At 47.3% G+C, this 12,217-nt stretch overlaps 1 long non-coding RNA gene across 1 annotated transcript; it reads right to left on the bottom strand.

Moving 5' to 3' along the window:
- Positions 1-404: 404 nt before the first annotated feature.
- On the bottom strand, positions 405-1,916 carry LOC119363003. The gene is made up of 2 exons (XR_005173718.1): positions 1,450-1,916; positions 405-869 (listed from the first exon to the last, which is right to left on the bottom strand). It is a non-coding gene; the product is annotated as an uncharacterized LOC119363003 (long non-coding RNA).
- Between the last annotated feature and the right edge of the window lie 10,301 nt (positions 1,917-12,217).

Below are 12,217 nucleotides of genomic sequence, written 5' to 3'. Positions count from 1 at the left end.
TTGCACCAAGGAGAAATACTACTTGTGATTCCAAATACCCTTAAACCAGTTTTGCCATAAGAGTACATCATACCTACCTATGAATTGAGTAAGATCCTCCAAGTAAGTTGTCATCGGTGCAAGCAATAAAAATTGCTCTCTAAATATATATAACTTATTAGTGTAGGAGAAAATAAGCTTTATACGACCGTGTTATATGGAAGAAATAAAAGAAACAGATTACATAATAAAAGTCCATATCACAAATGGCAATATAAAGTGGCGTTATTTCGCACTAAGATTGTAAAAACCGTAAATAAATTAGATAACGATAATTTTAACGGCATTGCCAAAACATTAATTAAAATAATAGAAACAACTACATTTATTATTACAGCAAGTAGCATTTAGTCATGCAAAACAAATTCTTCTCCAAACCTTCATATATTTTATAGACCCTTGTCTCATTTATTTCACATAAAGTAAATGCCAACTAATGGCCAGCCAAGCAAATTACACCTGTCCATGGTACAGCCCACAAAAGACACAAGTGGAGGCATGCATGCAAGACTAACCAAGCATGCATGCCAGATGTAATGTGTCTTCAAACCGACATAGCTATTCACCCCACTATAAATAGGAGCCATCCCTTTCACTGGACCATTCTACTACCTCACACACACATACGCTGGAGTACCCCCACCACTTGCCTTTTCACCTTCTGCCACACTGTTGTCCTTCACTGCGGTGAAGATCTTTGGGTTGCATGCGCCACCAGGTACTAATCAAGTACCTTGTTATGTTAGCCCTTCTTGCTTGATTTCTTATCTATCTTCACCTCGGTTTGAATCAGTCCATGAGCATCTATTCACCTTGATCTCTTTACCTTACTGTAAAAAAACAAAATGTTTGCGTAAACATCCAAGTTAATCAAAACTAATTAGATCAATTGCAAAAGCCTGTAAAAGTGTCTGTGAATGACATGCGTGGCTTGTACTAGATATAACATGCCAAGAATCAAATCCTAGGTACTAGTAACTTGCTAAGACATGTATGTATGTATCCAAAAGATCAACCTTCCTGTGTATACTACCTTGTCCTAATTATTAATCCCTGCCAATCTGTAGCAAACACTGACAGATTGATGTTTATAATCTACTCACAAGTAATTATTTTTGGAGTTTCACTGCCACTGTTTACTTCTATATGGTGTTCAAGGATGAGTAGCACTAGTTAGGAACAACATTTAGATCTAATTAGTAGCAATACCATGACCACACCATAGATTAAATCTTGATTAATTTCTTGGCCTTGAGATAAACAAAGAGAAAGAAGGCAATATGGCTGAGTGGGGAATAGTAGGGCCTGGGATAAAATGAACAACATATGCACACCCACGTTCTCATATAGCAGGCACTTGTTGTGAAATTTGGAGCACTTCATGGAGAAGGAATCAGGATTAGCACTTACCAGTAGTAGTAGTAGGATGTGGCTAGTCCACACCGTTAGCAGCAGAGCCATGGCGACCGAGCAGCGCCGGTGAAGCCGCACGCGCCCGACGCCCGTGGCTGCACGCCTCGTGCGTGTGGCTGCGCTGGGGGAGGATGTAGGCATGGAGACGTCGTTGCCGCTGCAGCCGGTGGCAAGCCCACCGGACCTGGATCAAGCAGCGCTAGGATTGAGTGGTGGCGGCGATTTTGGCGGCGGCGGATCAAATAAATGGGGGATATGGTAGAGGGAGTCGAGGGGATTTCGTGGGTGTCCGCGGTGTCGCCGGAGATGGCCGGAAGTGGCAGATCGAGCCGGCGGCGGCCTGCTCTGTAGTTAGGGAGAGAGAGATGAGTTGGTTCTGTTCGGCTGAGCATACCAGTGACAGTGAGAGAGAGGAAGAGAGCTGGGGAAGATGACTAGTTGGATAAAAAAATGATATTTCTGCCGGGGTTGGGTTCAACCAGCTAAACACGTTTTTCCTTTTGAGCTTGCTTGCTTGCTCTTTGTGATGTGCACGTGCGTACTACTTCTTGACGTGCTGTATGCATTTTGCTTCTAATTGCACACTAGCACGTATCATTACCTCTTTAATTAAAATGGATTGCATCGTATGGAAGTGTTGCTTGATGCTTGGATCTTGATTAGGGAAAATATAAACTTCTTTGTGAAATAATTATCAGGAGTCGATCTCGAACCCATAGGACCCACTACTGGTGGTTCTGAGTTGGTCGAAGCGCTACCCGGCAAGTCGTCATCTCCTTGACCATGTCTTGACAAATGTTTTCCAGGCTATGGGTCATTTTTAAAATTTTGCATACGAATTAAAAATAAAAAAAATTCATAAATGAAATGAGATTTGGATCATGTGGATCCACTAATTTGGCAATTGGACCAGATCAGGTGAAGTATCTGTATTAAGTAGTTGTGACCTGGGCAGGGCTACATTATAAATAAATATTTGGTGGGCAGGGAACTTATGTTGATCAAGGCAACCCGGGTAGGGTTGGCTTGGATGGCGGGCTCCTCTACATAGGGTATCACATTAGGACACACACAACTGGCGCTTACTTCAAAAGCGGCGCAAATCGTAGTGACCATAGACCTGAAATGGGACGTGCTGAACCGACTACCCATGCCAAGTAGCTGCCTCTGCATGGGTGAGAAGGTGGCTGTAGTTGGGTAGGTACAGTCGCCCTAGGGCGGGACCGCCGGTCAGGGGTCTCGACCCGCGGGCCTTTAGTAAGGCAAGGTGGAAAAGCAGAGGTAGTGTACGGGCTGGTTAAAGGTTCTGGTTCCTTGATCTAGTCGTGCGCACGGGTAGCGCATGGACGATTTGTACCAAGTGATGCCATGGGCAAAGCAGTACACCTCTGATCAGAGTAAATGTGATATCACTCCCAGCTTCCGGGATTGGAAGTGCGTCGTGTGGGTTTTCCTCTAACACAGAATGTAAGATCCCACGTCGCTCTGTCGCCAGTAGTTTTTATGAATTAAAAAAAATTGGTTTTCAACAAAATGGAGTAAGGAAAAATATTTTTACCTACATAGTATTTTGAGATAATGGCTCGGTGGTGGTAGCCATGGCCGATAAAGTTTTTCCTCATAAAAAAAACTCATGCATCCACTTTTTTCGGCGACTTGCGGAGTACGTATTTTATACGTACTCAACTGCACTTATGTTGTTTTTCAGAGCAAGTGAGTTATGAGAACTCCGAGGCGATAGAGAATGGTACTTATGATGAGTATGGTCATCTTGACGACTTCGGTTATTCTGAATTGGAGTATGATTATGAGGAAGTCGACAATCAAGGCTATGAAGAGTAGATGCCCTCCATGGTTGGTCTAAAAGGCTCGTACTAGAGGCGGGTGACGATCTATCGTCATGGCCGCTTAGGCTTAGTCAACACTTGAGGTGTCTATGTAATAAAAGCTTGCCTACTTATGGCAGCTGCTTCGTCTTGTACATGATACTGTTCTCCTTAACTGATCCTGGCGCAACTCTGAAGTGACGGCTTCCGTTACGCCTGACTCTGTTAGATGTAACGGGGCGTCACAAAGATTTTGTGCATCCAACCATAAAAGTGCATGACGACCTCTGCTTCCCACTGCGAAGGGCTTATCTTTTACTTTCACTTCCTACCTTGCATAAGAGTCATGGTGATCTTCACCCTTCCTTTTAACACTTTATCCTTTGGCAAGCACTGTATGTTGGAAAGATCCTGGTATATATGGCTAATTGGATGTGAGTTTTCATGAACTATTATTGTTGACATTACCCTAAAGGTAAAATGTTGGGAGGCAAAACTATAAGCCCCTATCTTTCTCTGTGTCCGATTAAAACTCCATACCCATAAGTATTGCGTGAGTGTCAGCAATTGTGAAAGACTATATGATAGTTGAGTATGTGGACTTCCTGAAAAGCTCTTATACATTGACTATTTCCTATGTTATGATAAATTGCAATTACTCCAATGACTGAGATTATAGTTTGTTAGTTTTCAATGAAGTTTACTATTCATACTTGAAAATGTGATTGAATTATTACTCTAGCATAAGAAATTATATGACAAGAATTATGTAAGTTGTTGTTTTAAGAATGATCATGATGCCCTCATGTCCGTATTTTATTTTTATCGACACCTCTGTCTCCAAACATGTGGACATATTTTTTGATTTCGGCTTTCGCTTGAGGACAAGCGAGGTCTAAGCTTGGGGGAGTTGATACGTCCATTTTGCATCATGCTTTTATATCGATATTTATTGCATTATGGGCTGTTATTACACATTATGTCACAATACTTATGCCTATTCTCTTTTATTTTATAAGGTTTATATGAAGAGGGAGAATGCCGGCAGCTGGAATTTTGGGCTGGAAAAGGAGCAAATATTAAAGACCTATTCTGCACAGCTCCAAAAGTCCTGAAACTCCACGGAAGATGTTTCCAGAATATATAAAAAATACTCAGCGGAAGAGACTCACCAGGGAGGCCACACCCTGCCCACGAGGGTGGGGCGCGCCCTACCCCCCTGGGCGCGCCCCCTACCTCATGGGCCCCCTGATGGCCCTCCGGTGGCCATCTTCTGCTATATGAAGTCTTTCGATGGGACAAAAATAATAAGCCATCTTCTCGGACGAAACTCCGCCGCCACGAGGGGGAACCTTGGCGGAACCAATTTAGGGCTCTGGCGGAGCTGTTCTGCCGGAGAAACTTCCCTCCCGGAGGGGGAAATCATCGCCATCGTCATCACCAACGCTCCTCTCATCGGGAGAGGGCAATCTCCATCAACATCTTCATCAGCAACATCCCCTCTCAAAACCCTAGTTCATCTCTTGTATCCAATTCTTATCTCCAAGTCCGGGATTGGTGCTAGTAGGTTGCTAGTAGTGTTAATCACTCCTTGTAGTTGATGCTAGTTGGTTTATTTGGTGGAAGATCATATGTTCAGATCCTATATGCATATTAATACCCCTCTGATTATGAACATGTTTATGCTTTGTGAGTAGTTATGTTTGTTCCTGAGGACATGGGAGAAGTCTTGCTATTAGTAGTCATGTGAATTTGGTATTCGTTCGATATTTTGATGAGATGTATGTTGTCTCTCCTCTAGTGGTGTTATGTGAACGTCGACTACATGAAACTTCACCATTATTTGGGCCTAGAGGAAGGCATTGGAAAGTAATAAGTAGATGATTGGTTGCTAGAGTGACAGAAGCTTAAACCCTAGTTTATGCGTTGTTTCGTAAGGGGCTGATTTGGATCCATATGTTTCATGCTATGGTTAGGTTTACCTTAATACTTTTGTTGTAGTTGTGAATGCTTGCAATAGAGGTTAATCATAAGTGGGATGCTTGTCCAAGTAAGGGCAGTACCCAAGCACAGGTCCACCCACATACCAAATTATCAAAGTACCGAACGCGAATCATATGAGCGTGATGAAAACTAGCTTGACGATATTCCCATGTGTCCTCAGGAGCGCTTTTCTCTATATAAGAGTTTGTCCAGGCTTGTCCTTTGCTACAAAAAGGATTGGGCCACCTTGCTGCACTTTATTTACTTTTGTTACTTGTTGCTCGATACACATTATCCTATCACAAAACTATCTGTTACCACTTATTTCAGTACTTGCAGAGAATACCTTGCTGGAAACCGCTTATCATTTCCTTCTACTCCTCGTTGCGTTCGACACTCTTACTTATCAAAAGGACTACGATAGATCCCCTATACTTGTGGGTCATCACCCCTGAAGCCTCGGCCTCGGGAGCCGCATGCCGCACCTCATCAACGACTGGCGCCTCAGGAGAGGTGTTGCAAGCTCCCGAGGACGACGCCCCTGGATCACTGCTCGGCACGTGCTCCTCAGCACCTGAGCAGCCGGCCCCCGTCGCGGCTCGCTCCCCCGCACCATCACCTGGGGCGAGCTCGTCACCGACGGCGAAGAATGGGACCACGATGACGGGATTCTCGCGTGGTCCCTCCAAGCCAATTGGGCGCAGCCCCCACTCATCAAAGGAAGGCATGGTCGCGACGAAGGTAACCTTGTTCTCGTTGCGGTACGACGTGCAACTCTTCCTAGGCATCTCATTCGGCAGAGGGACATCGGATAGCACCGTGAGCACAGTTTGCCGAGCAGCAAGAGTAAGCCCCTCCTCCTGAAACCTCATGTTGTCCTGACTGCTGAGCAAGTCCCACATCGGGCGAGAATGACGCCGAAGCGGGGCAACTCGACGCCTGACAAACTCCCTCACCACCATGTGCACAGTCACATCAAGGTCCTTCAACCACCGCAGCCTGGCCCAGACGGGGGCAAGGCAGGGGCTTGTGAGCCTCTGGTGACCCCAACCGGAGTTTGGAATGGAAGGCCCTACCGGAGCCTGGAGCAAAGGGTTGAGCACACCGGCATCAACAAACACCCATCATGTGCGGAATTTGCTCGCGGATGAAGGAAGCTCGAAGTCGATCCCCATGACTGCCGTCGCTGCCACGGCCTGAAAGCCCACGCACCCTGAGCTCTGTCGGGCACCAATGAGATGTAGCGAGAAGAAGTGGCGGAGGAGCGCCACGGAGGGGGTAATGCCCACCATGGCCTCACACGCGAAGGCAAATACGGCAAGAAGGGTCACAGATTGAGGGATGAGATGAAGCATATGGATCTGATAGTGCTCGAGCACCACGTTGAAGAAGGCGGAGAAGGGAGGAAGCAGGCCAGCCCAGAGGGCGTCAATGAAGATCGGGATCTTGGTGACTGCCTGGGCCATGCTGGAGCGAGACGCAAGCCATGCCGGCGTCTCTCCCCACTCATTGAAGCTGGAGGCGAGCATGGGACGCACCTTGCCCATGGCCTCGTCGTTGAGCACCCGAGGCCGGCTGAGCGCCGACTCGAAGGATGGAGGCGCAGTTGGCGAGGACATAGGTTTCTTCCCCTTGTCGGCTTGTTTCGGCGCCATGGCGGCAAAGCGGGCGAAACACTGGTTGGACTGGGAAGGCGGAACAGGGCGTCGAGGAAGCAGGGAGATTGGAAGATTGGAAAGCCAGGCGCGGAGGGGGAGGAATAACTATGCAAGAAGCGGGGCCGCATAGCCAGGCGGATTCAAAGGCAGCGTGGGGAAGCGGAGACGCCCACGTCCAATCAACCGCCACCCGTCAACCGAGGCCACAGGCTTCTGGGGCCCACGGCGCTTCGAGCTTGACCCTTGGCTTCGCCGCGAAGCCAAGCCCGCGCGCACCTTGGGCCCGGGGGCTACTGTCGGCGTTCTGGGAACGGGGGTCCTCAGACTTGCCTGCCTGCGGCCCACGGCGTGGCTGAGCCAGCAGGCCGTACGGCCCATCTTCACCAACAAAGCACCCCAAGACCCTCGCGAGGGGCCAAGCCTCGCGAGGCGGACAACGCAAGACCTCCTCTGGAGTGGCTTAGCTAGGCAGGCTCATGAGGAGCGGAGATATCAAGGTGAGGCGAACCTCACGAGGCTCTCGTGACGTGAGCCGTGACGATCGACACCAGGCGGGCGCCAGCGCGCACAACGTCCTTGTTTCCTCTTTGGTGCAAAGGGGGCAAGCGCAGCCGCAGAGTACCGATGCATCAGGCAAAGGTTGCCATTTCGATGCAATAAGACCAAGACCAAGGACTCCAATATGGAGGTCATCGTGGAGCCCAGAACAGCGTCACCACCAGAACTTTGTGCAGGCGAAGACTACTTTTGTCAGGATAGCTTGTACTAGCTGTCCCCCTTCAAATTAGCCCGCCATTGTTGGCTCCCTTCCCGCTCGATATTTGGGAAGAGGACCAGGGCCTCTATAAATAGGACTAGCCACCACAGTAGAGGGGACGATCGGATCTTAGTTAGAGAGGGGATGAACTCATCTCATCTTGAGAGAGACCACCCCCACACACAAGCTCACCGAGCTCAAGAACGCCTCAACCTCAGGAGGCCATTCTTCCCTTGTATTGTTCATCATCAGCCCGAGAGGCAATCCACCACCACCACACTGGAGTAGGGTATTACACCACAACGATGGCCCGAACCAGTATAAACCTTGTGTCCATCTGTGTTGTGAGTTCGTCGAGTTCGTCCGCGAGATCCTAGCAAGCTAGAGCGTAGATCGATTGAAGGGAAAGACTTCGCGTGCACCCCAGTGTTCGAACCTTAAGGGTTGCCGGGACCCCATACCCCGACACGGTTTGACCGATAAAGATCTTCATAGAATATGTAGAAACCAATATGAGCATCCAGGTTCCGCTATTGGTTATTGACCAGAGATGAGTCTCGGTCATGTATACATAGTTCTCGAACCCGTAGGGTCCGCACGCTTAACGTTCGATGACGATTGGTATTACGAGTTTATGTGATTTGATGTACCGAAGGTTGTTTGGAGTCCCAGATGTGATCACGAACATGACGAGGAGTCTCAAAATGGCCGAGACATGAAGATTGATATATTGGAAGGCTATGTTTGGACATCGGAAAGGTTTCGGATTAGTTCGGGCATTTTTTGAAGTTTCGGGGGGTTACCAGAACCCCCCGGGGGCTTAATGGGCCTACATGGGATTTAGTGGAAGAGAAGAGGAGGCGGCCAAGAGGTGGGGCGTGCCCGCCCCAGGCCCAATCCGAATTGGGAGGGCCCCCCTTTCCTTTCTCTTCCTCTTCCCTTCCTTCCCCCTTCTAGTTGGACTAGGAAAGGGGGGAACCTACTCCTAGTAGGAGTAGGATTCACCCCTTGGGGCGCGCCATAGAAGGCCGGCCGGCCCCTTCCTCCGCTCCTTTATATACGGGGGAGGGGGGCACCCCATAGACACACAAGTTGATAATTGTTTTAGCCATGTGAGGTGCCCTCTCCACAGAAACACACCTCGATCATATTGTCGTAGTGCTTAGGCGAAGCCCTGCGTCGGTAACTTCATCATCACCGTCACCACGCCGTTGTGCTGGCAAAACTCTCCCTCGACCTCAGCTGGATCTAGAGTTCGAGGGACGTCACCGAGCTAAACGTGTGCAGATCGCGGACGTGTCGTGCGTTCGATACTTGATTGGTTGGATCGCGAAGACGTTCGACTACATCAACCGCATCACTTAAACGCTTCCGCTTTCGGTCTACGAGGATACGTAGACACACTCTCCCCTCTTGTTGCTATGCATCTTCTAGATAGATCTTGCGTGATCATAGGATTTTTTTTTGAAATACTACATTTCTCAAATAAAGTTGAGACACTTATTTTGAGACGGAGGGAGGGAGTACTATGCTAGCAGATCACTAAAATATACTTTCGAAAATTATAAGTTTTTACTCCTAAAACACAATCGTTTAGACAAAATTTAGCGAGCAGCATGCCTTCTTAGTAAAAATAAGTGAGCCGTTCGACTCTTACCAGACCGCACCGCAGTCGTTGGAACCCGCACTGCCGGCCATTTGCCACCTAGGTGATCGAGAAAATGAAACCTCCCATCACCCCACACCTCCAGTGACCCTCGCTGACGTCGGAATCCTGCGTTTTGGACTAGACAGAATTTCATTGTGACGGTGCCTATAGTCACATCCTCCTCCTTCACGGCGTTGTTGCTCCTAGCGCGGGCAAGGGCCATGTTCAGGGTCCCAGCTTCCGTCGGCGTCGGTGCCACCGGCCGAGCCACCCTTGTCCTCACCATTGACTTCCCGGGTTGGTCGAGCTCATCCACGATGGCACCTCCAACCGCCTCGCCAAGCGAGCTGGTCAACCTAGTGTGATCAACGAGCGCCAGGATGCAACCCTACCGGAGCTAAAACTGGCGTCAACCGGAAGAGCGCGTGCACGCTGCAGGCGTCGTCTAGGGTGAGCTCCACCTTGCGGGAGATGGCTCAATATTTTGACACTTTCACATGAGTATTTATTTGGTTGTTCGAAGGGTTTTTATGGTTCTCACCCTTTTTAATGATAATCTATGAAGAACAAATAGACCTTATTTTCCTACTTGATGTGTATGACCAAACACTTTTCCAAGGAAGTCAGCCAATACCCTTGTCATTGAAGCAATTTGGAGCAACTTCCCTTTTAAGTAAACTGTCATTTGGCGCACCAGAGAAGAAGACAACATCTTGTATGAGCATGACGTACAAGCGATTGTACAAGCCATCATCGCTCCCCTTATCTATCCAAATAACTTTTGTGAAAAGGAGAGGACGATCAGAGGCCATTTAGCTGGTTATTCAGAGATTGAGATCGATGATCATTCATACTATTGTGATACTTTGCGATATTATCGATATGATTCCTCCCCGTTTAATGTACGTGCATGTTTATTGGTTATTCCCCTATCACGCGTAAATAATTCCACATAGGCGTGAGAGATGTGGGGAATAAGTGAGATTCATTTGTGCCCATTCTTTATGTCCTTATTTGTGAAACTACTCCTATGATTGATTATTTAGTTGTATATATGTAGTGAGCACAATGTGTGTTGTCCAATTTAAGGGCTCAGACAACATGATCCAAAGACCTACACAATTTTTTTGAGAGGTAAACTAAACTTTGTTACTCAATTGTAAGGTTTATAGAAATCACAAAAGGGCCATGAGGTATGCCCATCCACATGTGGCAACCCGCATCTAAAGAAGACAAAAATTTGGCTAAGTTGTGAGCTTCATAGTTCATGGCTCGACCTTCAAATATAAACTAGCAGCTAGTGAATTCTCTTGCCCGAGTAATGACTTCTCTAATAACCGTGTCATATCTTCCATCGGTTCCATTCGTTATCTCCGAAACAACTAGTTTGCAATCAAATGCATTAAAAACTTGATCCAAAGATAATTCAAGTGCAAGGGCTAGGGCTTCTCGGCAGGCGAGTGCTTCTAGAGTAAAAGGATTTATAATGTCGGAAAAGACCGACACAGGTAACACATATCGTTCAAGCCAGCCTCCCCTCCTCTTTCTACTGGGTCATGGCCATGAGCGCTTGGTATTATATGTCACTTGTGCGCCACTTTGTGGGAGCAACTAATTAAGGGGTGCCACTTCGGGGGAACCCAGCGAACACTTTTGGTGGGCTAGGAGTGCCTTAATTAGTTGCTCCCTCAAAGCGACGTGCAAGTTTCCAGCCGCCGCCATGTGCCGCACGCTGGGTGCACCTTGTAGGAGCATGCCTTTTTCTCTTTTCTGCACACATTTTTTTGGGTTTTGACTCCCACCCACCAAAAGTGTCTGTTGGGTTCCCCCGAAGCGATACCCTTAATAGTTGTTTCCTCAAAGTGGACACAAGCTCCCAGCCGCCAGCATGTGTCGTGCGCTGGGCGCACCCTACAGGAGCATGCCTTTTTCTCTTTTCTGCACACATTTTGGGGGGTTTTGAATTATGCTTGGTTTTTCTATGTTGTTGTTGGAAAAAAATGGTAAGCTAAAAGGAAAAACATAGTTGTTCTTGCGAGGCACAACTGTGCTTCCTGAGAAGAAAAAACAGAAGTACGCTTCCTAAAAAATGAGAAAAGCATAACCTATGCTTCCACACTGAGCACAATTGTGCTTCTCGAAAAAGGAAAAAGCACAACTTGTGCTTCTATGAGATGCACAGATACACTTTCTGAAAAGCGAAAAGTGCGGTTGTGTTTCCAAAACTTCATCGAAACCTATTACCATGGGATCTAGATTTAAAGTCTCGATGCGCGAAATTCAACGGCTCGTGATTTGGACACACAGTTCAAGAGATAATTTTTTAAAAATATAAATCTATGAAAAAAGGAAAAGCTTCGAGGTTACGACAATTGGCATGCACGCAGTACGTCACTTGTTCCCAGCAGAGAATGTAAGAGGGACTTTTGCAAGGGGTATCCTTAATCAGTGACTTTGGTGCTTTGCTGTCTGGAGCCTGCATATTGTTTAGTTTAGATGTGCCCGTTGCACTGTTCAGCTCGATTGACCTTCTATTTCGAGTTGTTCTATGGCTGGCCCGATTTCTCCAACCCTCCGAACCAATGATAATCCATCAAGACTGTGAGGGGCACCTTGAGTGAATAGGTTCTCTTTAAAAGATTGGCACGATGAGAGCGATTGCGGTCTCCCTTTTTCTTACCTTTTTAAATCTCCGGCGGGTGGCTTACAATCGACAGAAATACGGCCGATATGGTTTTTGGCGTATTTTTTTTTTTTGCTGGTCGTTTTGTGCCATGTTGTCTTTCCGTTGAATACTACGTAGACCCCCTCTGATTACGCCTTTTACTTTTAGACAATCTCCTCCTAATTACGTAATTCCCGAAGGGCGCCTTCAACTATGCTACACCAGCTG

The sequence above is a fragment of the Triticum dicoccoides genome, chromosome 1A (assembly GCF_002162155.2).
Source record: "Triticum dicoccoides isolate Atlit2015 ecotype Zavitan chromosome 1A, WEW_v2.0, whole genome shotgun sequence".
Lineage (NCBI taxonomy): Eukaryota > Viridiplantae > Streptophyta > Magnoliopsida > Poales > Poaceae > Triticum > Triticum dicoccoides.
This window is presented reverse-complemented; position numbering and strand designations above follow the sequence as displayed.